This window comes from Serinus canaria, chromosome 5 (assembly GCF_022539315.1).
Source record: "Serinus canaria isolate serCan28SL12 chromosome 5, serCan2020, whole genome shotgun sequence".
Taxonomy (NCBI): domain Eukaryota; kingdom Metazoa; phylum Chordata; class Aves; order Passeriformes; family Fringillidae; genus Serinus; species Serinus canaria.
The window spans coordinates 27,477,561-27,505,443 of record NC_066319.1 but is presented as its reverse complement, the minus strand read 5'-3'; the positions used below and the strand labels follow the sequence as shown (position 1 = coordinate 27,505,443).

General features: G+C 42.8%; 1 long non-coding RNA gene across 2 annotated transcripts; it reads left to right on the top strand.

Annotated features, from left to right (window-relative positions):
• The first annotated feature begins 99 nt into the window (after positions 1 to 99).
• Positions 100 to 27,763, top strand: LOC108961322 (uncharacterized). 2 transcript variants are annotated; one of them, XR_001989552.3, is made up of 5 exons: positions 100 to 498; positions 9,647 to 9,777; positions 19,236 to 19,379; positions 24,246 to 24,406; positions 26,733 to 27,763. It is a non-coding gene; the product is annotated as an uncharacterized LOC108961322 (long non-coding RNA). The 2 variants fall into 2 exon arrangements; XR_007777821.1 differs by lacking the exon at positions 100 to 498 and adding an exon at positions 5,780 to 5,899.
• The last annotated feature ends 120 nt before the right edge of the window (positions 27,764 to 27,883 follow it).

Below are 27,883 nucleotides of genomic sequence, written 5' to 3'. Positions count from 1 at the left end.
TGATTTGTTTGGTCTGATTTTGCAGTTAGATCTCAGTTCCCTGATAAAACCCTGTAGTTTTAAGCCATATTTGATTTTTAAGTGAGCTATCTTTATTAGTCAACATATGGTCATAGCTTTCAAAGGGGAGAGTCATTGGATTCACAGCATGTAGTGTGGGTCTCTGGTCTGCTGTAAGAGGTCATCACCAAGTCTTGCAGTCTCAGGCCTGCAACCTGCATTCTGTTGTCTTTGTGGCTGGAGTGGGCAGAAACTATGGGAAGTGCCTCAGAAAAAGGGGCTGGCAGGCAAAGACATCCCAGTCTGAGGTCAAGAAATGGAAGACAAGTTCTTCACACAACAATCACTGGCAGAGCTGCAGCAGTCCAGGACAAGAACCCTTGAGGTGCTTTCCCAGCAATCTAGGGGCCAGCAGAACAGGAAAAACCAGGGTTGCTTGGTGTGAGATGCCAACCATTTCATGACCAGAAAAGGGAGAGACAGAACGAAACTCTGCATGTAAGTCCACTCTAGTCTCTCTCTCACTGAAGTTTCTCAAGTAGGAAGTGGCCAAGCAGTCTTAGAGCATGCCTGTGGGGAAAACAGAACATTTTACTTAAGCTTCATGAGGTGTTGAGAACAGGGAAGAGAGTTCAAGGGATACTTTCAGTGTAGTCTGTTTTAAAATAAGATTATTTTTAGGGCTTTTATACAGGGCAGATTTGAAAAGATCAAGTGACAGTGTCTAAATGAACAGATAAAGGCTGGATCAGTTTCAAAAAGTGCTGAAGTAGGTTAAATGATGAATTTCTGCTGGCTTCTGAACTTCACCTCTGTCCTCACATGAGGGGGAAAACCAGTAATGCTTCCCCATACGTAGTTTTGTACTTATGGGCTTCTCCTATATAGCTTTGTACTTATGGGCTTTTAGCCACAATCAATTCTAAACAGGAGGTTTGAAGGGAAGGGGCCATGCTTTCTGAAGTGCATCTCTTAGGGCTGGGAAAGAAACCAGAAGAATTTGAGTCCTATGGGACCTGAGAGAAAAGGTTGCAAAATGAGAAAACTGGCCTAGATTTTTCAAAGGCACCACAGGGCTGGCTATGGAGTCGAACAGAGATGTCCCCAAGGGCCTGGTGCAGGTGGGGTACCCAGATGGCAGCAAACCCGGCAGGCCTGCCAGGAGCATGGGGCAGCTCTGTGCTCCAGTGGTCCTGGGCCAAGGCTCCAGACTGAGCTCAGGAAAGGCTGGCTGACCTGCTATCAGGTGCTGAGGCTGTTCAGTAGTTCTGCACACCCAGTCTTCAGGGCACCAGCGTTCATCATGTAACTGCTGCTGTGTATGCAGACACATCCAAGTCTCATATGTAAGGCATGAATAAAAATCCTTTCCTGCAATAAGTTCACAGCTCAAGGCATTCAAAATTAGTAGCACCTTCTGAGGACACCTTAATCTTAGTGTCTTCCACTTTCCTCCAAGTTCTCTGTGGTCCTGGTCTGATAGCACATACCTGAAGCTAACTGACAGGCAGATTGTGGGATGTACAGCAATCCCCTGTCTGTCCATACAAGACCTCGGTAATCAAAATATTCAGTGCCTTTTAAAGGTATTCATCAGCCAGTCATGCAGATACATATTAAATCCTTATACTGTGTTTGCACTCCTGCCATGAAAAAATGTTCAAGTGGATTTGTTTTCACATTTTCAGGCAATGATGTAGCATCACAGACAGGATCACGATGCTTCTGAAATAATTATTTTTTTTAAGAAATGAAAATATAGAGACATAGGATGTTATGCTTCTGGCCTGTTTGTAGCTATCTGTATATTTAGCACTTTGATGGCAGCTGAAAGTTTCTGCTGACACTATATCTATGCTGCGACATAGTTCTGGTTTAATTTCTGAGATGAGATATATCAATAAATTAGTTCTTATTTAACTGAAAAACCTTTGTTATCCTTATCTGGACATGAATAAATCCCAGTAAAATAATTTTGTTTATTTGATCTAGTACTCTAGTTTATCTGAAGCAGTACTCCCCATCTGGGGTGCAACTGAGCTCAGGGGTTGGTAGTATCAGATGGATGGAACGGAAGCCAACCTGGAACTGGGCACCCAGGTACAGACCCAAGAATAGGGCAGGCAGACACAGTTATTTCCCTAGAATATACCTGCAGCAATTTGGTTTATGGACTTCTTGACCAAAGGAGTCACCCAGGTTTGTACATAAACACCTTCAGTTTTCTCCAATCTTAGCCGGGCCTTAATCTTACCTTTTGTATGGAAGCACTTTTAAATCTTTCCCACTGCTCTTCTCTGAGCCCTGTACTTTCTGCTAAGCCCTTCTGCAGATGGCAGGACCAGAAGTGCACAGTCTTTAGGATGCAGATGCACTGCTGTGCTGTCCTCCATTGTGCATTCTCCATTGTGTTCACTATCCCTTCCCAAAGCATCACAAACACTGAATTTTCTAACTGCTATGGAATATAAACGAAGTTGGCATTCTTTTTAAGCATAGGCCCAAGAGCCCATCTTTATACCATGAGGTCAGAAGGGTTTTTCCCATTCCTTTCTTTTGAATTTCAGTCCAAGTTGCAGTTTTCCTGCTCTCTTCTCACCTTGTCATTTGGTAGCATATGGTTGTTTTGAAGCTCTTCACAGATAACCCTTCTGTTTTACTCAGCATATCCTCATGCCACCAGGAGGTTTGTCACATTTATTACTCACTCATTTGCCAGGTAATTTACTAAGTTCCAAACATCATGGCCTTCAGCACTCATCCCTCTGATACTGCCCTGGTGAACTCCCTCTGTCATGAAGGTTTTCTCCTTATATCCACCTTTTATTTTCTGTCCTTTAATCATTCATGTGAGTTTATATTCCTAGGGATCCTTTGAGGAAGCAGCTTGCTTCATGGACCTCCAGTGGGATAAGCAGGTGCTTTTATGCACTGAGCCTTTTTTGTCCATGCACACCATGGCCACTTCAAAGGCTTCTAATAGCTCCAGCAAGAAGAAAACATGGGAGATGAAAAGTGAGAGACAGGGAATGTGCCGGTATTACCTCTCTTCTACAGACACCCCAGTGGGTACAGAGTTCATCCAGGATGCTGGAAGACTCTCCTTCATTGGGTCCTCTCTTCAAGGGGATTTGATATTGCATCTTCCTGGGAAGCATCCCAGCTACCAGACTATTAGCTTAGCTTCTATTTTCTCCCAGCTTTTCTCGACACATCTCCTTAATTTGGCCTAAAATATGCATTGACTCAGGGATGGGAATTTATAGCCTGGTGACTGTCCTTTAGGTTCTATTTTATCCACTGATGTTTCAGTGAGCATTGGGTTCCTCCAGCTGAAAGTGGAACCAATGGCAATGAAAATGACCAAACTGCATGCAGCCCACACATGAGGAAGACTGAGAGTGAAAGATATAGAAATGAAAAGGTTTCTTTCAACTACCTCCTTCAAATGAATTTCAGTCTCCATCATCCACCTGCTCCTTTCCCTCTCAGAGGACACCTAAACTATTGAACAGTCTTACAGTGTCTTCAGATACTTTGATGCATATGGGAAAAAGGTTGGAGAGACAAGTGGAAGTGGAGCAATGCAGGGATGTGCATGCCCAGAACTCCTACAGTGGGGAAAGGGATGGGGACCTGACATCCACCAGTTAAGTAGGAAGGAGAAACCTGAGAAACCAGATTACCAAACCTGTGCTGCACTTGGGGAAGTTGGGAAACCCAATTTAAAAATACAGCAGAGGGAAATGGCAGGTTTGAGGCACACACGGTTGCCTTGGTGCAAGACCTACAAGTAATCCCTGGAATCAAGAACAGGATAGCAGATAGGAAAATAAGTGGGGAGATGCTGAGAAGCATGAAGAGCTCCCAGCTACTGTGATGTCCTGGGAGCCCCCTGCTAACCCCTCACCATGTCTGAGATTTCCCTCAATGCTCTGGCAAGCTGCAAGCCAGTTTCAGCTCCACTCTTTGTCCTGGGTTAGACCTTCAGAACATTTCCCTTTCTTGTGGATGTCGCTGCTCTGAGCAAGTGTCTTGTGAATACTCAAAAGCCCCTGCAGAGGAAAGGAAAGCAGGGATTAACTCTACCAGGTAATGGGGGGACAAGGATGTAGCTGAAACCAAGTAGGTATAGGAGGGTTGCAATGAAGTCAAATGACAGCTGATCAGAAAGGAACTGTTTAACCTTTAGGTTTACAGCAATGATGTAAAGCTCTGGATAAGGGACACTTACCCAGCTGAGCCCTTTGGCACTTCTGTCCTTAGAACATTCCAGATGTAAATCACAGCTCTCTCTTGCCTGGGTAAAACAAAGGACTTGCACTTATGCCAGAGAGACTGATCTTGCTGTGTTCCCTTAGGATGAGCTAAGCATAATGAGACTTTTTTGGTAACTATTGTCTGAGATGAAACACTTTGTCGGTTATTAGCCAACACATCGACACTCTGATGCACTTTGTAATTCACTTTTTATTCATGAGGCCTGACAGCCATTTCCACAATGTGCTTCAGGACTGTGTGGTCTCCATGGAGAGGTTTCTTCTTGCTGAGTCAGGTACTGTGGAAATTGGAGACGATGAAAAAATTCTTTATGCGTGGTAGCTTTTCTCCATGTTTTTTAAAAAGGCAGGAGAAAGCAATAAGCTATTGCCAAGACAAACCCAGGAACTTGGCTTCAGTACTCTTTTAATCTCCTTGTCCTCATAATAATTTGGACCAAGCAGCTTCTCCCATCACTACTATGATTTCTTCATATGTACTCAAAGCTCTTGGATATTGCCAGGTCCAAGAGGCATTTGGAGTGCCACAAGGTTGATTCTGTTTCACATTTCACTCACTGCCCTTACCACGCACCCAGTTCTGGGAACAGCCTTCTGATGGCTGGGAGCTGCTCAGATGGAGGCAAAAACCCCTTGACTTGGAAGGGATTTTCAGCTGTGGAGAGGATTTCTGATCCATGCCGGATGAAGCTAATAAGATCTGCACTGAATTCAGGATGTGCTGGCTCACATTGGGTAGGATTTTGGCAGCTTGCAGGCTGTCAGATTGCAATGTTATATGCCTTCAATGGCAGACAGGAACTGGGAGAAGAGCAGATTGTGGCCTGCCAGGCAGCTGGGAAGTAGCCTGATGCAGTAGGAGGGATCATACATGGCTGAGAACACCAACTTGTGTAATGATGAATGGGAAGTGAGCACGAGCCACAAAATCCTAGCCTTGTCTTTAGCGTGTTTTTCTGACGACAGTCTGACAAGGAAAAAAAGCCCCAACAGTCCATTGGAAAAATGAAGAATGCAACATTTGAGAAATTCCCAACCCTTGCCAAGCAATATTTGCATATGGGGCAAGAAGGTCTTAGAAATATTTTTCTTGTGGCAGCTTCTAGCTGAAGTCCACTGGTTCAGTGAATACAGCAAGATCTTTGACCTTGACCTTGATCATAAGAAATCAGGCCATGTTCTGTGTACGTGCATGTCAGAGAGTGTGACCAGAACAAGTCTAATGTAACTCATAGAAGTGCTATTTCAGTGGGACCGGTGCTCTGTAAGAGAGTACTTTCAGTTGCTCCTGATTCAGCCACCCTCAAGGTTTCAGGCACCCCCGAAGGCTTTTCTGGCTGGTCTGCAGGACACTCAGTCCTCCTCCCCGCCGCAGGCAGCTGAAAGTACGTGTGGATGCAGACGTGGAAATTTTCTAAGCTGGACACGCAGCACTTTGCTGTGCAGCAGATTGCCGGTGGGATCGGGCGGGCAGCCCTTCCCTCGCCGCGCCTCCGGCCCTCAGGGGCAGCAGCGGGGCTCCGCTCGCTGTGGGCCGCAGAGCGCCTCGGGGAGCGGCGCGGTGAAGCCCGGCAGGGAAGATGTGCAGAGCTGCTTGGCGGCAGGGAGCAGAGACCCTGGTAAGCCACGTGGAGCGTTTTTTCGCTCTCCCACGAAGTAAAATGGAAGGGAGGCTCCTACAGCTCTCCCTGCGCTGGGAAGGGCCATGAGGGCTCGGAAGGCGCGGGGCGCCCTCTGCTGGCTCCTGTCGCCAGCGGCAGCGGGGCCCGCCCGGGCCGTGCGGCCTGTGCCGCCGCTTTGGGGACAGCTGTCTTGGACAAGCCATTTCACCTCTCTCGGATTCCCGGTGAGGGCAGTGGCCACAAGAGTTCGGCTTTGTGAAGTGTTTTGAAATCTGCTTATAAAAGATGTCGAGTAGGAACGGTGCTCTCTGCTAATAAAAACCATGGTGCAGGAGCATGTTACTACTGGAATTGTGAAAAGAGGTGGTGCAGCCACACTTGGGGACTGTGTTGAAGCCCAGGTTATGGCAATAAATTGCTCTCCTTTGCAGGCCTAAGTCCTCTCTGCTGGGAAAAAGATCCCAAAGCCTACAATTATCATTTTTAATTGGTGTGTCCACGTGTTACTTCCAGAATAAATGTTGTGTTTTCTTTAAGAAACCAGGGCTGATTTATCTTTGGTTTTCAGCTGTGTTTCTGAGGGGTAGCTGTATTTCTCAGCAAGTAAATGCTCTTGATATTACATATCTGTCATGAGAAAGAAGACAACATGCTGCTAGTTTGGCAGCAGTTCCCTAGTAAAAGAAAGCATTTAATGATCTTACTGCATGAATTCCCTATTTTCCTCTTGTTCCCTATCTTCTACAGATGAAGGCTGGAGAGTAAAAGAATTACACATCCTCGTTTTCTAGCAAAACTCACTTTTCTCAAGAATGCTCCTTGAACTTTTTGTAAGTGGCAGCTCTGCTTAATCCCTGTTTTCCCTCCTACCTTTTCAAGGTTGTAAGGAGTTTTAGATGTGTAATGTGATTGTCATAGGCCATTTTCCTCCTGCTGTGCCGAATCAAGGTTGTAGACAGCAGTGTTTCTTGTCAGCGGGTAGAAACAGCTGTCAAGTGATAAAAAATGTGGAGTTTCTGGTTTTTACATTCAGTGTGGTGGACTAAGGGATGTGGTTGCTAATCTTAAAGCAGCAGCACAACATACCTCAGCTACACTGTAATGTTTCTTGGGATGAAGTTTTCAGTTGTTCAGCTGGGTGTAAAATGGAAGTGTGGTCACTTTAACCAATAAGCATCATCTGTAAAATTGCTGCTGCAAATATTTGTCAGCTAAAAGCAAATTGCTAACTGTTTTTTGGTACATTTTAGTTATGTAAGTAAGGTAAGTATAAAAATAAAGCTGGAATGCATTTTGTCTGTGAAACTCTAATCCTGAAGTGATCCTAGGCTCCAGCACTCCCCCAGATCTCTGTCTTGGTGTGTTCAGCATGTTTTCAGAAGCTTGGCAGAACAGAGAAGTTGTCTGATATTGACAGACCATTTATGTAATATGAGAGAGCAAGGCATCAAAGAACACCAATCTGGATTTCTGGTCAGAGAACAATGACTGCCATGCCTTGTTATGCACCAAACTGGACCAGCTGGTGGTAAGGCATTGGAGATGCTTCAAGGGGGCACCGTCAATTACAAATCTGTGCAGCACCTTGTACAATTCAGATAAACTTTCCTGATGCTCTCACAGCCATGGCAGTATAAAGCTATAAAATAATAATAGTAACAGTACTCTGCTTTAACACAGGAAACAGAATAATGTTGTGAACTCTTGGCTGAAAATACAAGGATTAGATCATGAACTAAGAGCTGTTTTGGCAGAGGGTGGCCTGGAGTCTTTCTAGTCTCCTGCAAAGTATACTTGAGGGTCAAGCCTTAATTGCCTGCTTTACATGAGGAACACAGAAGTCTTCTCTTTATGTCCAGAGCTGCTTGTGACACAACACACTTTTTAAAATCTCCCTTAGGTTTATCTCTTTGCAGAAAGGGGTAGACAGAAATCCAGCTAATTCTCAGTAGCCTCTGTTGTTCAGTAGTTTATTGCCCAGGTTTGCTTCCTCCCAAAATAGTGCTGTACTTAGTTACTTACCTTAAATACCTGAAAGTATTTCTATAAACTGTGTATTCTGTGACCTTGTCCCTCCTGTGAGTTATTATTCACCCCCCAAGGGACTCAGCAGTTAACATTTCAGAGCTGATGCTCATGAGACTGGCCCGGGCTGCCTGCCGAGGCGAGTCAGCAGAGCAGGAGTGCTTCTGCCCCAGCTTCTGTTTGCAGAGCCCCTGGTACTGACTGAAACAAAAGCCTGCCTGCCTGCCTGCCTGTGCCTGGTGCCAAGCACATGAGAGGGAAGGGCCAGGTCATGAACAGAAGCAGGTTTTCCTGGCCCTCATCTGTTAGTATATTATGGTAATGTTTTATGGGAATGTGTGTTCAACACAGAAACTTTGATATGCTGTACTAAAAGTAAGAGCTTCTTTGATTCAAAGCCTGATTTCATGGGGCCAGACTAGCTCAAAAATATTTACTGCTTTTGGTGTAAGGTGCCCTTGCCCTGCCTGCCCTCAGCTGTGGCAGCCCCATCATTCCCTTGCCATGGCTATGTGCACCATGTCCTCTCAGCTGGCTCAGCTGACCGGGGCTCCAGACCCACTGATATCAACCCAGAGAGCCTCGGATGTCCAGGACAGGAGCTGTGGAACTGTCCAGCCTTTGTGGACAGGCCCAAGGCAAGGAGCCAACATCCAGAGTGATTCTGTATTGGGTGCAGCTCTTCTATGGATTCAGACCTGATTCCCCAACTGCACCGTGTCACTTGGAGCAGCTGAAGATGGGATGTGATGGGATGTGATCTCCCCGAGGGACAGGGGTATGCATCCTTTGCTCAAACCTCCGCTCTAGGTGTCCTACGCGCTTTTCTAAGAAGCGTGTGGTGCCTGCTGCTTGCACCCACTGGGTGGAGCAGCTCCCTGCTTAATGTCTGCTGCCTGCATCATATCCTCGTCCTGAAAGGGCGGGTTCCAAAAAATCACAGAGCAAGCAGAGGCAAACGAGGGGCAAAGCAACAGTGAATAAAGAACTGCTTCTGGCCAGGTAGAGCAAAGCTGAATTTTACCAGAAAAAAAGGCTGGCATATAGTATAAAAACGGGATAAGGAAAACAAGTCTCCATTAACAGCAATTGATTAATTGAGAGCCAGTATAGGGCTCTAAAGCCCCTTTAAATCTGTCTTTAAGAACAAGCAAGCAAACATAAAAGCCGAAGCCCTCACAAATGTTAATGTTATAAGCTCCATGACCCCATTAACTCTGTGCTGTAGCAGTTAAGGCAGGGCATCAGCCACAAAGGGCTCCATGGCTATGAAAAGAGCTAGTCAAGATGGTTTAATCAAAATAATTTTCTGTAAAATTTGGATATTAAGGTGAATATTTAGGAGGGTTTAAAACTTTTATTTTAGCAACCGAAGTAAACAAAGAAAAGAAAAAGCAATTTGACAGGAAATTTTTAAAATCTGAATGGAGGGAGGTTGCTTTATTAATTGCCTAGTAAACCTGATTCCCTCATTTATTTTCCTCTTCAGGCAAAAGATTCCAGGGAATTTTTAAAAATTTTGGCTACCTAAAAATGTCAACTTGGATAGATTTTCTTCATCTTTGTTATGATTACCACAAAACGAACAAATTCAAAACATATTTCTTCTTTCCACAGTAGGGTATGGAAGACATTCCCACATGCATCCTGTCACAGACACAGCATTTAAAGAATACCTAGGAGCTTTTTACAGTCTCTTCTCTTTTTTTCCCCCTGAAGTTGCATGAAGCATCTAGAGAAAAACCCCACTGGAGGAAATGATGCTGCAGCCACCAAAAGCTCTGTCCCATGGAGAAGGTGTACAAAGAAGCCAGGATCCTCAGAGCTTGCTGTGCACTCTAGAATCAGTGGTAAGGAAGTTCACCTTCAGTGTTGATAAAGAAATTACTCTCCCCTTACTCCTTTCTTTTTCTGGGCAGCAGCTCTGCAGCTTACATCTATAGATCTCTTGAACCAGTTGTCTCTTCTTCTAGATCTTTCTGTGGAAGCAAATCCAGCTTAACTCTACCCCAGCCAAACCAAAAACAATATGATAAAGCTCTTCTGATGGGAGCCCATGAACTCAGCCCAACTAAAAACATATCTTAATGTCTCATTAAAAAGGTACATGTATCAAAGTCTTTGAGGTATTATGAATCTTCATTAACACCAGTGCACATTCTGGGCCCAGAGCAACTACTGCTTCCCCATGAGTCCCATGACAGAGGGACCATAAAAGATGAGAGAACAGCTGTAACAAGAACATTAGGAGTGCTGCTGCTGCCTTCTTCTGGCCTAGCAGTAGAAACAACAGAAGATCATATTCTCTTCCTTCCCCACTGCATTTTTTTTTTCCAGTGCAAGCCAGAGAGGTGTCAGTTCCTTTCTCAGTTAAACTTCCAGCTTTAAAACTGGACTGACCCATTTGCCTTCCTTTATGCTGTAGGAATTTCTAGTACCACAGGAAGAGGAAATCTAACCCACCTAGTTCTGATTTAAGCCCTTTCAGAGCAGGGAAAAAGCTAAAAGCATTTCTTTAGCTGAGGTGATCAATGTGGAGACCCTAGTAAAAGTCCATTCTATGTTTTGAAAAAAGAAAAATTCTTGTAATTTAATTCCATGCTTTTGTACTGTAGCACATTATAACTTCTGGAAGCAGGTTTTCCTGAGGTGGGAAGTAGGAGGTAGTCATAACTCATGAATTGTCTTTACAGGAGTGAATGGGCTTACTCCAGAGTAGGATGTCATACCTATGAGTAGACAGCAGCTTCTAGTAACACATAGTTGAAGGAGGAAGAATATGCAGAAATCAAAGGAAATATCAGGGTGCTGTATAGGAGCTTGACTACCTGGGACAGGGAGGGAGATGGGATTGTGGGTATTGGGCGGTAGAGAGAGATATGGAATTAGGAGATGTACTTCAGAGACAGCTTTCCTTTATGGACCCAGGGCAGCCACTATGTCCTGTGCAGGAAGTAAGCAGAGACCCTCAGCATGGCACTGAATGATCTTCTGGCAGCTTAGAAATGCATTTCTGTTGTCCCAGAACACCTGTGTATCAATACCTTCGTCGCTTATTAAAGTCATTTGATTGCTCATCAAATCCTCCTTGAAGTGTGTGGTGCAGGCAAGGGAGGACATGGTGTTAAAATATTTTGCTGCTTAATTTCCTTCAGTGGCTCCTTCCCTGAAGAGCTTATAATGAGACTGACCTTTATTAGCTAATTAGGCTCATTGAAATGGCACAATTGCATTTAGGCTCTTTTCTTCTGTGGATACTCCAGATTCAGTTCTCACCATTAGGCAGGTTGGAAGGGGACTTGTAACCATGTGTGGAAGTCAGCAGTGCAGGAGGTACCTCACTTCCCTGCCACAGCTACTGAAATTGGCCAGGAAGCTGTGCCACATGGTGCCAAGTAATAGGCTTGACTACACTGTGATAGTGTTAACTTAATTCTGTACCTATTTTTAGTGAATTGCATGCTTATGTATATGCAAAGTAGTTTCTATTTGGCTGAGACCAACCCAGATTTTACAAACAAATTCAGCATTTACAGTGTGGTACAGAAAAATCGCCCTGTTACAAGATCAGTCCGGTCCATCAGGCTGTGCTCTACTGTCCTGCTTGAACAATGAAGTTCTGAAGGTTTAAGATATACTGGAGTCCCTTCAAGTTGTTCTCAGTCCAGCTGCCCCATGGGCAGGCCCCAGGTGGGTCATGGTAGGCATTGCTTCTGATCTTTGATAGCTCTTCCAGAAGATGCCTTCCTGATTCCATCCATCTTTTCCCATATCCAGAGATGGAAGTGGTACGCACAGCAGGGTGGCATGGAGTATTTGCCAGCTGGAGAAGCAGTATAACCATGAGATTATACTTGATTCCTGCATCACCCTCTTCCTATCCAGGAGCATCAATGGAGTAACTACTTGTTCTGGTTCAGGGCAGATTTTGGAGAGAACCCCCCTAAGGGGTTCCTCTAGGAAAGCAGATTCAATTGGCCTCTCCCCCCAACCGGTCCGGGAGTAAATACCTCCTTGGAGAAAAGTGGGAAAAAACTGTTTATTAAACAATAAAACCTAAAAAATATTAAACAATAAAGCCCCTTGCTGCTCCAAAAGAGATGACAAACTGAGAAAATCCCCTCCCCAGGTTGCAGTTCAGCTCACTCAGTCTCTTATCAGTCCCTCTGGTGCTGGAAATTCCACAGCCCAGCCCTGTGGGCCACAGGTGTGAGCTGCTGGTGCTCTTCTGGTGTTGAGTCCAGAGCAGGTTTAAAGAAAAGGGAAAAAAGAAAAAAAACACAGTCAAGGGAACTTCTTTGCCTCAGCTAGCTAAACTAACTAAAAGCAAAGGAGAGCTCTGTCCCGCTGTCTGTCCATCTGCAGACAACACAGTCCAGGAGCAGGAATGTGGAGGAGTGAGTGCAGTGTTTGAAAACAAACTGTGCACTTCTTCTCTCCCCCCTTCAGTCTCTGGCACAAGTTTTAAAGGTGCAAAACTTATTATTCAGCACAAACAGAACAAGACTATTGGGGATAAAAGCATCATATAGTCAACCTAGGACACTACTGGACCATACTTTACCACTTTCCAGGGAGCAAGAAAATCACAGCATCTATCAGATGAAAGCAGTTCCACATATATCTGCCAGTTTTAGATAAGAGTTCTTACAGGATTTCCCCATGCTGAGGAAAAAATGAAAAGATGGTAAAGTTTCCTTTTCATCATCACTGCTTTCTGATGCTGCTGTTGTTGGTTTCTTAAAGACTTGTTGATTTCCTGAGGGTCCAAGCATTAATCAGTTTTATAATCCAACCTTGGCACCTTTTCCTGTTGAGAAGTTTGAGCTCTGCTGTAGACACTGTCACAGGACCCCAAGACTGAGTTCCCCCTAAGGATGAATGGGAAATTCTCTTGTGCTCAAGACTCAGAATTGGGGAACACTTGAGCCATGCACCCAAGTACTTTAAGCATGCATTTTACTTAGGGGCATTGTACTTCTCTTGCCTTGCACGCTTGGGTATCTTATTTTCTTTGTGAGGACAGCTTATAACAATCTACTGCAATAGGAAAGTTTTCCAGTAGCAAAGCCCTTAAAAAGAGGAAATTATAGCAGTGTAAGAAAAACTTAGTAAATAGCTTGTGCTTAATAGTGACATACTCATTAGGTCATCTTAAGTTCTCCAAGGTCTCAGTTTTACCTCTTTGTGCAAAGCAAGCTGTGTTTCATTAACACTTTACATGTGTAGGAATTCCATACTGCTCAATCCCTTATTATCTTGTGTGCTGTGGACTAGACATGGTGTTGCTTCATCAGCCTACCTTCCCCTGTGCTCATCTTGAGCTGCAGGACTGGCAGCATCCTGTTGGAAGGTCCAACACCAGTTTGCAGCTGGTCCATTCTGCCCACATGTGGCTTCAGAGTATCTTCCCTGCTCTTGCCTTTTTAGGGAATTTGATGTATTTGAGTAGTGTTTGCCTGCTTGACAGTAGGTCAGATTTATATTTACATGCATTCATGTAGCAGTATGTAGCTCCCAATCTGCTTTCTCTAGGACATTTGCGCTGTTAATGTCTTTCCCTCTCTGCTCCTCACCTCTGGAGCAGCATGGCAAGTGGGGTAAGGATAGAACGTCTGAACCTCGTGTCAGTTAATGATTGAGGAGCAAGGCAGGTGGCAGGAAATCCAGGGTGTTACAGTGATGTGACTTACAGCACAGTTGAATTACTGTGAGTAACCCTGGTAATGCGCAGTTAGTGCAGCAAAGTTACTTCGCTTCCGTTAAATTTCTCTATTAGACTGATTGCTATGATTTGCTGGGGACTAGATGTACTTATGGAAGCTTTCCCAGCAATTTCCTTGCTTAGCAGCTCTACTTTTTGGAAAGGCAACAGAAAGTTGTGTGCTCAAGGACAGAGCTGAAAGCATCTTAAGGCTGACAATAAATGCAGGCCTTTTCATGACGCAGTTCAATAACTGTAGAAAGCACAAAGATTTTCAAAAAACCCTGTCAGAGTTCTCTCTCCACGAGGTGGGGGAACTACAGCACCTGCCAGGGCCAGTGGCTAATGCAAGTTCCTGGCAGGGCTGAGCCGCTTAAGAACATTTTATTTGCTGCTACCTAAACCAGGGAATCATTTTACATTTGCATATGTCCCCTGGGAATAGAGGGATGGATTAAGGCACAGACACAGTACCATTTCCCATTCTGGGAGTAAACTTATCTGAATTAAACCAATTTAGAGGCATCCTGGTGGCTCTGCCTAACACAGCCAGGAGAGCTGGGTACTGTCACACACAGACATCCTGATGTGCGCACCTTCAGGACCAGCAACTGCCTCAGCTCCATCACAGGGACTCCTAGGGGTGTGGCACCATTTCATTCCTGACTGGCATGACATCACCTGGGAACCCTTGGAAATGTTTATAACATAGGTTCTTTTTATCCACTTTTCTGAGTTGGTATAAAATTTCTTTATATAAACATTTGAACGCTAAAATGCACTTTTAATTTACTGGCCTTCTTTATACTTATCAGAGAAGTGGAAGACATTCTCTTATTTAATGTATTACCTGAAAGATATTCCTGTTTTGCCAAGAAAATTTATGGAAATGGGGCATCCTAAAAATACTGGGACAATGGCAAAGACTGTCTTTGTAATTTATACTACATGCTCATTTTAACTCACACTAACCACTGCATCAAAAGAATTCATTTGCCCTAAAAAAAGATTAGCTATCAGTTTGTTTTCATGTTCTCCTGGTAATCTTCTACTGTGGCTATAATAGAAGTTTGCTATGATCTACAGTTTAAATTATTACCCATCCCACATCTCCTCTTGTTGCTGCTTATTTGTGTCACCAAAATCTTAGACCACTTTCCTGAATATCATCCATCAGTGAACCTTCTTAGTAAAAATAACAGAAGGCAGTTAGAGATGCCATTCACCAGAGTTCAAGGGTACAATACATATTTTCTTAGCAGGAAGTTCCCTGTTTACACTGAATTTTCTTGAACATTGTTGGCAATGATGGTCATGGCTGATTTCTTAAATGTAAGTTAGGTCATCCAAAGTGTCATCCTGTTGGCTTTGTTGCTTCAGTAGAGTTCCCTGTAGGAGCAAGGGATGACCGCTCCCCCATATGAAACTATGCTCTCTCAGTGAGAGTTTCTCCTGTATGGAAAATTTTCTGCATGTATCTTCAGAGATCCACAACTACCAGATTATTGCTAAATATTGCCTGGGTAAGGAGGAGGTGAAGCAAAGAATCAGGCTAAGGGACACTCGTAAGGAGAGCTGACAGGACTTGTGTTGGGGTTTGTACTGCTCATGTTGTTACTGCAGTAACTCACACTTCAATGTGTGTGGATGTTGGAGGTGATAGCCTTTATCTTGCTCCCTTCATCAGTGCTCCTTCACAAAATCTGTTTGCACCATGCCCCAAAATAAATATAGCTGGTGGCTGTGGGTTGACAGCAGAGATTTTGTTTCTCTTTGTAGACAGACCAAGAGGCTCACATGGCTCTATCTGAACATAGAACCTGGGACACAATGCAAACTGAGCTTTGAAGAGATCTTGAACTTCACACTAGCATCACTCTTTCATAATTTCTGTTTTATTCTCACCCCTTTGTATAAATATTTCTTTGCCTTTTCATCTGGTTTATTTTGTATGAGTGCTTCTGGTTTTGTTGTGGTCTGAAATATCTGGAAATTAGTACTTCAGCTTAGTATATTTGCTATCTTTTGTATTTACAACCGTTCTGGATCCATTCTGAAAATTGTATTTCAAGGGTATGTGTTGAATGGGTGGTGGAGAGTTAATACCAGAGATTCTGCATCATACAATTGCAGTCTTTGTCCACTGTTTAGATAAAAGCTGTAAAAAGCCCAGGGATTTGTTCTGAGAATTGTGAGCAGCCATTTCCAAGACATATAGTTTTTATGGGTTTGACCTGCTTGAAATTTTTTTGAAACTCATTTGCAATCTGAACTGGTTTTGAGGTCAAACTATAAATAAGTCACCCAATAGTTCAGTAAAGTGTTGAAAAACCACTTCAGAATTTGAGGTAAAGTATGGAGCATTGAGCTAATAAAACCCATGATGCCTTTGGGTTTTGTCACTGGAGTAACAATGTAATCTCTCTGTACAAGCAGGTTTGGGCTTCTTTGGGGGTCAACATCTTGGTCTTGGATTGTTTTCACCTAGAGGGAAACCTAAAATTCTCCATCCTGAGATGTCACATCAGCATCAGGCATGTACTTTCCAGGGTCTGATGTTGTTTAAATAGAATGACTTAGTGTTTGCTCCCTACCTGCAGTATTTGGCTACAGCACCAGCTGCACTTTTCTTCATGTTAGAAAATGACTTGGCTCTCAGGGCAGAGGGTGCAGGTGGCAGCTAGCTGGTGTACAGCATCACCATGGTCCCACTCTTTTGCTGCAGGATGGCTGGGCCACCACAGTCCTTTTTCACAACACCTCAAGGAGCAATGCCAGCTCTGGGCTGACCATGCAGCAACTCAGTGCCAGTGGGATGGAGCTGCCTGCCAGCATGTTGGCTGAGGGGGTAAAAGTTCTTTTTCTCCTTTGCCATCTTTTCCACCCTGGAAAGGAAACCTGGCCCTAAAAATCAAGGATATTTGATATGCCAGTGGTGGCAGCAGAACTGAAAGCTGGACAGGACTCTTGGGATAGAGCAGATAAACTGTCTCTTGTCAGACATATAGAGAGGTGCTATAATCCCTTCTTCATCCTGTTTTCCACCACCAGCTGGGATAACACAGAACCAAACCAAAACAAAACAAAAACTCAAAAAAAGAAAAAACCCCAAACAAAACCAAACCAACACAAAATCAGCTGTAAATAATTTTAGTTAGGGAACTAATGCTTAATAAAAGTGTAATTCAGAACAAATTGTCTTTAGGTCATCTATTAGAAGAGCACACAAAATGAGCCTCAAGAGTGTCCCCTGAACTGGAAAAGGATGACTGGACCTTTTCCCCCTCCATACACTGCTTAACCTGCATTTCTAAACGGCAGATATCTTCTCCCAGCTATCTGGAAGGGGGCTCTGCCCTCTTTCCAGCACTGGCAATAGCAATGACAGCTCTTAAATGTCATTAACAAATTCCGCAGGGCAATACAGGGAAGTAATTTTAGGGCAGCATGTGCCTGCTCTGCCTGTCTCTGCCTTTTATTTCATCCTGTGTGTTGCCTTGCTCTCAAATCATATGCTTCTTCTATCTACAGCAAATTGCTTCAGAGTGGACCCCACCAGCTTTGTCCCTCTGGCCAGCACTTCAGCTCTATGGGGCTCTGCCGTGATGGTTTTGCTATTCGGATAATTCTCTGAAGAGACAGCCATCGCTTTGCAAATTCACCTGTCTCCCCTCTCTTCTTTTTACACTGTGTGTTTGTGTGTGTTTGTATATATATATATATATATATATGTATGTTTATGAATACACACACATGTAGACATATGCATATATATATATTTGCCTTCTTTAAATATGCATATATACCCTCACCGAGTGTAGCAGCAGAAGTTTGCCAGTGTTTCAGCTGGAGCTTCCTGTAGGCCAGTAAGTCCTGGCTGTGTTTGCTCCTTGTGTTGAGGAAGAATCATAGGATTCACTGGCTGAGGATGATGTTTATAACACACTGATTTGAGCAAGGGTAAAAAAAAAAAACAACAAACACCCACAACATTTTTCTAATCTTCACCCATCAGGAGTAATGTATTTTGGTGAAATGATGGGGGAATGCTAAGGAATACTAAACACAAAATTCACCAATAAATATTTTTTTAGAAAGGATGGTGAAATGTCATTCTTCTCAGAAGAAAAACAAATTTTTACAGCAATGGGCAGAAGGGGGGAGAGGGAAGGAGGAGGAAAAAAATGCATTTGTTTTCTGTAAAATTTTGAGCTAAAGGCTCAGGACAAGAAGGACAGTATTTCCTTTTGTGATGGGTGGGACATTGGCAGATAACTACCTCAGTGCTTACCTCAGTTAATTGTGCTGTAAGTCCCTTCCATTATTTAGATCTTGGGTTGTATATACTTCTTTTTTTTGTCTCTGCTTTAATGCCCAAAGGGAAATGCCAGACCCTGGATGATCAGTTTGCCAAATGGCATTATCTCACTCCACAGTCATGACTGTAGGGGTGTGTTTTAGGTAAATGAAGAACAGATTTTCTACTCTTTATAAATCCCCTCTGTTCTAGTGTCTTGGCCAAAGGTATTTAAGTTAAGGTGATGCAGGTAATTCATCTATCCCAGCTTTACAGGATAGATATAAGCAAAAAATTACATGAGCATGTTTTATCCAGTAGTGTACAAATTAACTTGAAATACAAAGCCCTAAAAGGTTTGTTGACTATAAATATTACAGGTTTTTTTCGCAGTCAGCATGTGTGTGAGCAGAATGGCACTTTGATCTTTTTTGTTCTTGGGTTGGTGTCACTCACCTGAACTCCAAACATAAATATGTTGACTCTTTTTTGTCATGTAATCTTTATATTTGCTTATAGTTATGGAAAATAGGTTTTGAGCACATACATACTTACTGAGAGTTTTCAACTCACTGCAGATGGAGATGTGTTATGTGCTCATTTTAAGTTCTCTTTGGCAAGGCAAATGTCAGCCAAATGCTAAAGATGATGGACAATCAGATAGTAAAGTGTTTTTGCATTAAAGAGCTTCTGTCAAATCACTTTATTACTCTGTCACCCGTACACAACACGCCCCACAGCTGAAGTGTGTGATCTGCTTGCTGTCCTTAGAATTAGTTCGATTTCCACTACATGTTTTAGATCCATAATCAGTCAATCCTTACCATCAGCACCTCACTTTGTGAGACCTACCTATGCTTTGTGACAGACTACTTTTACCAAAAGAATTGGTCTTTCTTCTAGATCACCATGCACGCTTTTATATGTACACACTCCAAAACTGCAGATGGCTGACTTTGATAATGTTGGCACAGAGGGTTGTGACCTGCCCAAGAATTTCCCTTCTGTGGTGTCAATACTGCAAAAAATTCAACTCCTAAAATTTTGTTATTTCACTTTTTATTTTAAATAAAACCTCAAGCTGACAGTAGCATTGTTTTTTCATGAGTGTATGGTCTACTTTTTCATTCCCAAGTGCAATTACACATCCCTCTTTGAATATATTTTTGTGTCATCTGAACACATGTTTCTTCAGTAATTTGTTTTGGATCTTTAAACTTGACTGTATCTGATGAAGGCAAATGACAAGATAACTGCCAAATTTCCATTACTTGCTATTTTCTGAGTTACTAAGTATAAAATTACAGGCAGGAGGAAGGTGAGCTTGGAGGACACTGGGTACATTTGGAGACCTTCAAGGCTACTGCAGGGATCAAGGAATTAAAACCTGGCATGGTGTCAAAGAAGATGAAAACACCTTCAGGCCTCCAGAAAGGAGAAGGATGTGGGAGGTGAGTGACTATTTTGAAACAAGGTGGCAGTGCTGACTGTTCTGGGAGAGACCACAGAGGACCAGCAGGATTTGACAGCAAACTAGTCAAAAACTGCAATGGACGGTGTTTTGCTGCACCAAGTGCTTGTACCAAGAAGCAAATAGAGATGTTTCCCCACAAATTCAGACTAATCCAAGCTTCCCTTTCTGAGCCTTTGCTAGTCACACACACAGACCATGTCCAGTACTTCCTAGCACCACACAATACCTGTGGGATACACTTCTGGTTTGCTTCTCTTATTCAATTCAACTTAAATAATTTGTGTAGTGAATATATGGCTGGAGCCCTGTATTGCTGAGTATTATGTTGCCAGGCTAGGTGCAGGAAGAGGGTTGTGTCCTGCAAGAACTTGGTGGATGAGGAGTAATTTCTCTGCATATTTGATTTTCCTTTTGCACAGCAGCACAGGATTAGCAGAGCAGACAGGAGCCCTGGGATGCTTCAGCTTAGACCTCAAATACCCAGTGCATGCCCCAGTTCTACACACAGTTCTACCTACTGCAGGTAGCAGTCCGGTAATTTGAAGCTCTTAGTGAGTATACAGTATGAGATACACTTCCTCCTGCAACCCTTTAGCTTTCATACAAGAGGATGTCTTGCAGAGGGTTGACTATCTGATAGTATCCCTTCATGAGAAGGGAGTGGCAGAGAGAACTGTGATCTGTAGGGTGAGAATTCTGGCAGTTAATTACCACAGCAGGTGAGATGATAATCTTGTAGCCTTATTGCACTTGGTGTCCTCTTATCCGGTCTGTCTTCCTATAGCTGCCAGTGGCATTTCTTCAGCTTGGTTTCAAGTAAGTACACTGTGCAATGTGATTGAGGCAGTGCAATTACTTTCATTACTAGTGTATATGCATAATTAAATCCAGAGAGCTAATTTGCTGCTCTGCAAGCTTTTTATTACCCAAGGGGAAAAGTGGGATTCCCAGGCAAAGTTCACTTGCAAAGTAGAGGCTGAGTGATGCAGAAAACTCAATTTTAGTGCTGCAGTGCTTAGCTCTTAGGTGCCCTGATACCCAGTGAAATGAAAAGCCTAACTAAGTGGATATTTAGGTGCCTAATTAGAGCTACAAAAGCTACCATGCAGTCAGAGACTCTATAAGATAGTCAGCAACAATGCCAAGAAAGGAGCAGGAGCCACATATATATTTTTGAATGATGTGGGCACTTCCCTTCATTCACGCTCATGCCAAGCATTGATTACCTAGGCAGCTGGCCCAGCTGTTACCCATCATATCCACTAGTTAAGTGAAATCCTCCTGCAAAAAAATCCATACCAGGATTTGCTGGTACATTCAGAGTGACAGAAACACACCACAACCAGCTCTTTGGAAAACCTTTGCTCTTCTTTCTTTCCCCACCTTCCTTATTGTAGCAGTGGTAGTTTATACCACCCCACCACCTTGTAATTGCAGCTCTCTGGTAGCTCTGGGTTGAAATTCCCGTGGGATCCCAGTTAGCAGATACAGCTGCTAGAAGAGGAATGCCTTATCTGTGAATCCCTGTAAAACTGAAATATTGAGTTTTTCAGTGCTGTCAGGACTTGAGTCTGTTTGGGCAGGCCCAGAAGCAGAAATTAAAGCAATCAGAGAGCTTTACTGATGGGATCTTAGGTGTCATGGGGATAAAGCCCATGCCAAAGTAAGGCAGAAGCTGAAGAAGGGACTCTGAGGACCTGCATTTTGAATGAAGGAAAAAATCTCCGTAGATTTAGACTGCATAACTATGCAGGATGGGAGGCAATGGGGATGCAGCCCATTATACTGTATTAATTGTCTGAGCAAAGTGAAGACTATAATTCCCCTCAGTGCTCTTCTGTCTGTCAGGCTTCTTGTTTGAAATTCGAAGACTGTTTAATCTAGAAATGCATGTGACAAAGTTCTCCAAGATGCTCTGTGGATAGCATTCCTTCCCTGGATGTCAGAGCACTGACTGATGGAAATGAACAGGACTTCCCATCATGACTCTTCTTGACTCTGGGTCAAGATACAAGATAAGCTCTACAAGTAGTTAAAATAAATCTGCTGCAAATTGATTCAACTTCACAGAAACCTAGTTGATTTCCTTTATTCCTGTGTCTTTCATTGTAATTACACTATTGAACTGGGAGCATTTCTGGCACCAAAAGACTTTAAAGGCTTATATAAAGATGGAGTATGAAAGTCTAGATTCCTGCAGGAGATAACTGTGGAATATAGCGCTGTATTGGGAACAGTGCAGTGGGAAAAGCAATCAATGGTCCTTGGATGATGGCAGAAAAAAAAAGAAGTGTCTGTGAAAGGCTCATTGTTATGATACATTTGAAGGACTACCAGTTGGCTAATGTTAAAAATTGAGATTTTAGTAAAATTTTATGAATTGAGGACTAAAGCAGATGAAATATCTGTTAGTTCCCGTTAGAGACATCCGTGAGCAGGGCTGTCTCGTGGTCATTGATTTGTACAAGGCTTGGCTTTGCTGTCATAGAGGAATAACTTATTCTGCTGGTTTATCTGGCAAAGATACAAAGATGGGCAGAGCAGAATGAGCAGCCAGGGAGGTCAGGGTAGCTTGTTTGGTCTTGGTGTCCCTCTGTTTGGGAAGTCACTGGAGTGGCACTCTCCAGCTGCTGTGAGCCTTGAGGATCTCCCCCTCGTGGATCTGGGCTGCCCTGGGAAAAAACCCAACTTGACCTTTTCCTAAGGTCAGTCTTTGTTACTTCCTACCACTTGTCTATCTGAGCTGTTTCACACCCCAGATTTTTTGAGAGGCATTGCTTCTGTTAATCAGGTCCTGCCTAGGTACTGATGTTTGAAACCTAAGAACAGAAGGGTCCACCTTCACATTTAAGACAAAATATTTCTCTATTGCATTTCCTAGCAGGGATAAGGAAGCCAGCAATGGTGGGAACCGATCCAGCAGGTTTCACTGCCCACACTGACAGCAGTGCGGTAATAGACTGATACTAGCAGGGATCAGCAACCCTCTGAGTGCACAGTTTCCATTTCAGTCCTTAAAGATGAGCTCTCTGTGAGTGAGGATTTTCACCTTGTCATTCCTGGGCTTGGGACCATACACATTAGTATCCAGGATCTGCTGTTCTTCCATGTTGCTTTTCTTGTAGTTACAAAGTGTCAGAGGTGGCTGTGCCTAAGTGGCTCTTCCAAGTTGGAAACTAAGAAAACTAGGACAGTAGCCCTCTGGCATACTAGGAGTAATGATAATTATGGGTTTTTTTCTAATAGATTGCCCATAATTCTCAGAATGGCATTTTCATTCTGGCATATATTATCCTCATCTGAAAGTGGCTGGGTTGGTGAAGCACAGAGACCATAATCTATGTATCTTAGATGAGGCTGGTGCAGGAAACACATCACAGGTGATGCTCAGTGCTGTGCTCCTTTGCTATCAGACCCTGGAAGAGGGGTCCTGTATTTACCAGAAGTGGGAAGTAATGGCTGAAGATTATCAGAGCAGGTGGAAAGAATGTAAGTAGATCAGGAAAAGCCTGGAGGCTGAGAAAAGATGGAAAACTGAAAGTCCTGAAAGCTTTTGATTAAAATCTTTTACCTGAAAGATTTCTAGAGTTTGACACTTTTCCATTGATTAAGCCAAAATTAATGCCCAGAAGCAGCACAGAAACAAACTCAAAATTTGGGGTTTGCTTTCTGAAGTTAATATAATAATTACCATATCTTTCCATCTACCTCAATCAATAGTTAGATTTTTTTTCATATTGTTATAACTGCATAGTCAAGAAATTTTTTTGAAAAATCTGAAGCATAAAGAAATGGAAAATACTGTGTGCTATCTATTTGGCTTCACGTACAGAATCTGCTTTAATTAATAATGATGTATCTCTGCAGATCAAGAATAAAAATATCATCCCCACTATTAATCCTTACATTAAATTTTCAAATCATCAATATTAACTAAATATAGCTACAGTAAAATAGAGAAGAAGCATTTGTTTGTTTTTACAGGACATTATTCTGTGTGTTACAGCAAAGATTTCCTTTCAAATTCACCTGATTTGAAAGGTGGAGTTTCTACTGACTGTGCAATTTAGCAGAGAAAGTGTCTGTATTTTATCAGATTCAGCTGCACCTTTCCTGCTGAAGCATGTTTAAAAGCCAATGGATCTATTTTTGTGAGTCATTGCAGTCCATTCTGCTGCTGTTCAGTTGAAGGAAGCTATTTTTGTAATTTTGCTATTTTGTAACAAATGCACCAATTTATTTAGTATTGAAAAAGTTCCAGACATCTGTGATCAAGGTTGATAAATCTAGAAGAAATATGTTCCTCGGCAAAAGGGAGTGAACTGGCCTGTGAGACACTTGCACGGAGTTTTGAACTAATATTGCAAAAACCAAAAGCTCTGGTTTGAAGTGACAGAAGGACAAAGACTGTCTTCTGCATGTGCTGAGGAATTTGCATGTAAGTTATTTGGTATTGTATTAATCAATCTGTAATATTTATTATGAGACAGGTCTTGAAATGGGTCCCAAAATATGAGTCTGAAGGCTTTAGCAAGTTCAAAGAAAATATCCAGGGCCACACTGGAAAATGGCTGAGAATATCCCTTCTGGCTGCTTGAGGGACATGAAAATTTTATTTATTTAAAAAAATAGGAAATCTGCCTCTCCTGAAATTTAACTGTGTTGGCCATTAGAGTAAAACCTAACCAACATCCTCATGTTATTCTGTTATTCTGTCTCCCTTGTGGGCTGAAGAACCATGCCCCTTCCCAGAAGAAGGACAGCAGTTACATCACAGTTCTCAAGCCCAAGAGAAAGCAACTTGTTAGCATTATATTTATCAAATATGAATCCTTCCTTCTAGAGTTGTTAAAAGACTGGAGAACAGAGGTGAAAGTGTGTGGATGGGTTCACCTTTTGAGAAGATGTGATCTACAGTGCTTCAGAGGTCTCAGTGACTGAAGATAGCTGTGCCTTCCAATTCTCTTCAGCCAGTAGGTTAGAGTCATGCCAGGACTTCCACAGGTAAGTGAATACAGCTTGGAAGATTGCCCCAAGGATGGTGATAACTGGGCCCTGCTGAGATGGTGGCCTTTCTCTCAGATGGGCTCACTCAGGGTGCAGAGGAGGGGCTGCAGCCTGGGGCACACCAGCAGCACTGGATGGCAGTGTTACACAAGTTCAAACAGCTTCTTTTGGGTTTAGGAATAGAGGCAAAAAGCATGCCATGCTTGTGACTGGAAATGTATGGGATTTAGAGGGGGCATCTGTAAGTCCTATTGGGATGTACTTGACCAGACTCCCTTCATTTCCTTCTCCTATCCTGTCTCTATTCTTTGGAGACTACTTTCCCATGCTTTCTTTTCTCCCAGTTCTCTTTTTTTTTTAATGTGTATTTAGGTGTTTCCCATGCCTCTTCTGAAAAGGTCTTCCATCTGAAAAGGTCAGAGATAAACAGCAAGGTTTTGCTAATGCAAAAGCAATATATTAAACCCAAGAATCATAAACCCAACAAAAAACAATGTCTTTTCCTCCTTCCAGTTCTTTATCTTTAGGCAGAAATGACCAGGAGGGGCAGAGTACCTTGACATTAGCCCAGTAAATGTGCATTTAACATTAAACTTGATAGAACCAAATATACTGCAGGGAAAATTTTGAATTTGTGTGGCTGGCAGTTTACTCCTATTATGGAGTTTGCCTATCACTGCTGGTAGCTCAGGGTAATGATTCCAGAGATGACACTAACGCAGAGCAGTGTACATGTTACCCCAGTACTGACACATGTGCCAGCACTGTCCCTCCAGAGATGTGTGGAATATTCCTCTGGCAGGACATGGTAAGGCAGTAAAAGCTGCAGAATAGGTATCATTGTGGCTTTGTTCCACCTGCTTGGATCCTGAGCTGGGATTTTTCTTCTGCTTTTCATCTCATTTATCAGTGTAATACTGGGTCACTCTTTCATACAGTAAATATAATTACAGAGCAGTTACACTCTGTGACTCTGTTTCATGATACCTATAATTACTGTTCATTCATGTAGCTAGGAGGTTAGTTAATTCAGTGGACATGTTACTTATAAGTCTGCTTTCTGAGTTACTATCTCACAATTTAATTGCAATTGTACTTTTTGTACATACATCTGAGGGTTCACAGTGTGACAGTCATTTGTGTGAGATTAAACTTCTTGTTGAATTCAGCCTGTTTACAGCTACATGGGGTTTTTTTTTGTGAGCTAGTAGTATGTCAGGTCAAAAAAAAAAGTTGAATCAACATCCAGACTGGTAAGACACACTTATCATTCCTACATGAAATCCATGCACTGCTGAAACATGAGTGGTATGAAGAGTTTAAGAAGGGCAGTGAAGTTGACTCTTAGTTTCATGAGTCTCCTTGTTTTATGTGCACTGCTCTTGAGGTGATCCAGAGCTACCTACATTTCAAATGATTGGCAAGGATTGTGACATATGGAAAATCCTTGGAACTGGGAGAAAAGCCATGAAGAACACTGCTGTTCCTCTTCCTGCTCATTTCATACAGCCCAGGTATTCTTCTGAGTATTCTTTTGCTGGATTCAGCAGGTCTTGACTTCCACTCATAAAATATGGCTTTGCATTTGCAGTGGTAAGATTAGTTTGATGATAATTTTTTTTTTTAAATGAAAAAGGTTTGCCCACTTCAGTAGCTTATGAGATCAATTGCACTTCAAAGGCTTCCCAGGCTGGACTCTTGCAGCCATTTGATGTTAGAAGGTGGCAGGAGGCAGCTAGCTCCCTGCATCCTTACTTCCCCTCTTCTCCTGACTTTGTTTTTTATCCTCAGATAAAGTTGCTGACAGAACCAGTGGCAGCATCTCAGACAGCAGAGATGATCTGCAATACATTGAAGCAAAGCTTCCTCAGCCAGCCTGGAGCCACTGCAGTACGGCCATACCAATGAGCCTCTTCCTTTATGCTTTTCCTCTGCTTCACTACCTCCCCCCAGGCCAGGACTTCCTCCCAAAGAACTGTACACCTCACTCCCCTTCCCTTGCTGCTGTGTCTTCTCTCCCCTTAGCCTCTGCCCCTCTTTTCTTCCCTCAGCTCCCTGAGCTGGGTGTCCAGCACAGATCAGAAGGAAGGGTTGGCTGTGCACTTCTCCTGCACAGCTGGCATGGAAGCCATCAGAAGTTGGTTGCATCTATTCTGTCTCAGACCCCCCAATTCCTTTTCTCTTGGATGCCTGTAAATTTTTCAGGCAAAGAAAAAGTATTTTTCTCCTGAGGAATTAGATTTCAAGCCCAGAGACAAACTGACTCTGCACAATGTAGGAAATTGTCAATTGGTTTTTAATTGTTTTGCATCTGTGACTGCAGGATTTTCAGAGGATCAGTCTTGGAGCACAGAGGAACTCACATCTTTTTAAAATCATTGAGAACTCATCTCCTAAATCTCTCAGGACTCCAGGACCCCGTCTGAAACTTTGGGATAGCAGGTGCTGTGAAAGGACAGGGGGATCATGAACCACTCCAGTTTGTCATGCCAAGAGGTTTGGTCTTAAGTCCTGACTTTCCACTTCACGAGTACCAGCTGCTTTCCAGGAGGTTACCCTGGGTGGGGAGGGAGGAGGAAGGGGCCAGTGATGGGAGCTGTGCCTTAGCTAGTTTGTAAATTATCTTTGTACATGCATGAAAATTAAGATAATTATATCTCTTATAAAAAGAATCTGTTTGTGTGCTTTTGCTGTTTATATGTATCTAGAAGGAAATTGCAGGCTACTGCCTGCCAAGTATATCCCCAGAAATATTTTTGAAACTGTCATCCGTAGGCATTGGATACCAGAGGCTGTTTAATCTCTCTCCCACTTTCTTTCTCTCTCCAATCCTCCATCTCTCACTCTCTGGCCCAGTTTTTGAGCAAAAGGAGTTTGGCTGTTTATTGCAGTGTAAAGTGCAAAAGGGGATTTTTGTAATGTCTATGCTTATGCTATAGACATCATCTGACCTTATTCATGATTTGCATTCAAAAGATATGGGGAAGCACAGAAAGAAAGCTAGAGAGGAATACGTAAGGAAACTGAGTCAGTACCAATCCCTTACATCCATGTCCTGCAGCTTGTAGAGCCTCTATTCATTAAAGTAAATGTACCTTGGAAAGCAAACACTGCCTTCTTCAATAAACTCTGATTAGCCAGTTATACCCCTTAAAAACGCAACTTAGAGCATATTAATTATATTTTAATGTAATGAAAACATGAAGTGTGATTCCAAACTGTAAGCAAGCATAGATCAATTAATTGCAAGGGTAGAATATGGAAACAGAGCATCTGGCCTGCAGTGTTGGTATTGTGATATTGTGATTGTTACCAGGAAATCTCAACAGAGAAAGAAATATTAGAAATAGGGTTTTTTATGACATCACACATTGTGCATTGTGACTTCAGTTTAAGAAAAAAATGAAAGGCAGCTCTATGCACACTCTTCCTTGCACATTTCCACCTCTTATTTGAGATAGATATTCCAACATC